The sequence below is a fragment of the Alosa sapidissima genome, chromosome 8 (genome assembly GCF_018492685.1).
Source record: "Alosa sapidissima isolate fAloSap1 chromosome 8, fAloSap1.pri, whole genome shotgun sequence".
Taxonomy (NCBI): domain Eukaryota; kingdom Metazoa; phylum Chordata; class Actinopteri; order Clupeiformes; family Clupeidae; genus Alosa; species Alosa sapidissima.
The window spans coordinates 32,249,440-32,252,328 of record NC_055964.1 but is presented as its reverse complement, the minus strand read 5'-3'; the positions used below and the strand labels follow the sequence as shown (position 1 = coordinate 32,252,328).

At 42.5% G+C, this 2,889-nt stretch overlaps 1 protein-coding gene across 1 annotated transcript in view; it reads right to left on the bottom strand.

Moving 5' to 3' along the window:
• Nucleotides 1–2,115, bottom strand: part of gapvd1 (GTPase activating protein and VPS9 domains 1) — a 61,443-nt gene extending 59,328 nt beyond the window's left edge. The window contains 1 exon segment of the mRNA XM_042102381.1: nucleotides 1,900–2,115. The gene's annotated coding sequence lies outside the window, so the exon portion shown is untranslated.
• Between the last annotated feature and the right edge of the window lie 774 nt (nucleotides 2,116–2,889).

Here is a 2,889-nt window from a genome sequence, read left to right as displayed (position 1 = left end):
CAGTGATTATCCACAGCTACGAGCCAACACTGCTGATGCAACGCAACTGAAACTCATAGTGCAGGAACAACAACTGACAGGAAACAAGCGCTTTCTCTAACGATGCCATCAACATGGACGTTAATTATGACCCTGTCCTCACACACACACACACACACACACACACTGCACATGGGTCTCTAGTGTGGGATTTGACAGAGTCCAACACACTAAATCAATGACAGGTCTCCTCCATCAGCCTGTTTCCAGTGTCCCTGGAAAGTCCTGTTCCAATGTTCCATCCCCCCCACGCAGCCAAAAGGCATGGGGCATGGCCCGCATCCAACACTGGCCTCTGGCATGTAATGGAGACCGAGGTCAAGACTCAGAGACCCCTGCAGAGGGGCTTCACACCTGTGTGTGTGTGTGTGTGTGTGTGTGTGTGTGTGTACAGTAGGCTGACTTGCTCTAGCCATACACACACAAAGCTGTTTGGAAATAAAACACATGAGATGCTGGAGATTTGGCATGATTTCTGAACCTCTAGACTGGTGGGTAAGAGCATATGTGTGTGAGCGTGTGTGTGTGTGTGTGTGTGTGTGTGTGTACAACCCAAAGCATCAGCACCCCTGTCTGCAAGCCCTACGAGTGAACACAATCGGAATGTGACCAATCAGTCTGTGTAGACTGTAATCTGTGAGGTCTAAGGTTTTTCCATACTTGATTAGGACAACAAATAACACTTAGGCCTAGAGCGCTTCGTTTAACCAAACCTATATTATACAGCTTGTTATTACACCCAGGTAACGTTACACCGCTGTATCATTTAGCATAGCACACGAAATCAAAGCTGCATAGATCAACTTAACCCTTGATTACAGCATTAACGAGTGTCATCACAACAGAACAGTCATCAAAAATACAGCATTATCGGAATACAAATATTTTAGTGATTATGCTACAGTTTGACCAACAGATTGTTTGGGTAAACAACCGTGCCTTAGACTGGCTGGCTGACTGCGATTATGGCACTTCAATCTAAAATCATAAACAGGCTAGCATTTCGTCGTTTTCTGTGCATTAATTTTGGCTTTGGAATCCTAAATAGTTTACTTACGTTAAGGAAGTGAGTCCTAGCGTACAAATTGAATTATATAGCATACAAGCAAAATAACTGGTGATGTCAGTTAACTCAACCAATAATCTGACGCTGAACAGTTTCCTAGGGTGAAACAATCTCCTGTCATAGCGCGAGATGGCTAACGTTAGCTAGCTTGTCTTAAGTAGTTTACGAAGACAGCTTGCAAGCATATTTACTACTGGTTAGAAATGTCGCACCAATAACGTTAATAAGACGTATGGAATGTGACTGAAGACGATTGGACAAGTGTCGTTAGTTCTGTTCCTGATGTGTTGACGTTTCGGATGAAGGTCTCAGGTTGAGGAAAACTAAGTTAACGTCACTGGGTTTCTAACGTTACCTATCCTTCCACCTTAAACAATCGCATTTACACAATCCTTTCTAAAACAACGAACATTAGCTAACATTAGTTGTATGGCTTGCAAAATATAACCAGAATGACATACAAACACAGCAAACGCTTCAAGCAGGCTAGTTAACTGGCTAGCCTGCGTTATGCGAACTAACGTCAACGTTTCCAACGAAGAAAATAGCTGACTTGGCTGCAGAACCCATCTCCAATGATTTCCAACTAAATGGAAAACCAATTTCCTCTGACAAAACCAGCTGGAGAGATAATCACAGTATCTTGTCTAACACCTACATAGCTTAACTTTATTGAGTTAACATGGAGTCAGCGCGCATTTGTTTAGATAGCAAGAGTAGTAGCATTGGCTAATTTTGCTAGCCTGTTAGCGACATTCCATTGCCTACTGATATACAGAGCCTCATATACTTACCGAGTGAAATGCCGTTGGCTCTTCCCGAAATGTGTTGGTATTACCGCTGTGTTGCAGTAGGCTTTTAAACTATCCGTGTCGTGTCCTCTGCGGTAATTGACGGAGAAAGCAAACCACAGTGCTAGCTAACGTTAGCCAGCCACCCCTTTCTCGCTAGCTACAAACCTCAAACCTTTCGTCTGACGACGCTAGCTGTCATCACGAGGAGACCTTCGTCACACGCATGCGCATGGCTCAAGTTGGACCTGTTGTTGAGTTAAATCTGTAGTCTACTCTACAGGAATCTTAGAATAGATAATCTTCACTTTATCAAATTAAATGCATCCATAAAAAATGGCAAACCCATGATGTTTTTGTTTTGTTTTGTATTTTATCTTCATATGAATTATTGGTCTACATGAGTTTTCAAGAATGACAAGATGTTGGATTTTCTTTCATTGATCCATAACTTTCAGCACCAGATGGCCCACCCATTCAAACCTGCACAACTGATGGCATATCAGATTCCCTCCATAGCTCTCAGCTGTGTCCGTTGAGGACGTGGAGAGTGCAGGACAAGGACAAACACTTTAGTTTGTTTATACTGAAGTTTTAAGATTACATTTTTTTTTTTTTAAGTTTAAATGTTTGTCGCTCATGAACATTATGCAGAGCCAAGAATTTGATATTTAACCCTACATGTCAATCTGGAGTCATCTGTGACTTAAATGGTCAGTGAACACCAACAGGTGAGCAACCGGTGAAACATAAGCCTGGCATACAGATAGAAATGGAAAAATGTGGAGGGGAAATCAAAAAGAAAAGGTCAGTGAGATGCAGCCCTCTGGCCTGTGAGTTTAGGCGTTTTTGCACCTCTCCTGGTCGATGGCCACTAGATGGCAATAATGCAGAATGGCCACTAGGTGGTAACATTGGCCCTTCTGATTGAATTCATCAATTTTAATTGATCAACTCTTAGCCTGGAAAATCCAGACCCAAATCCGAAAGATT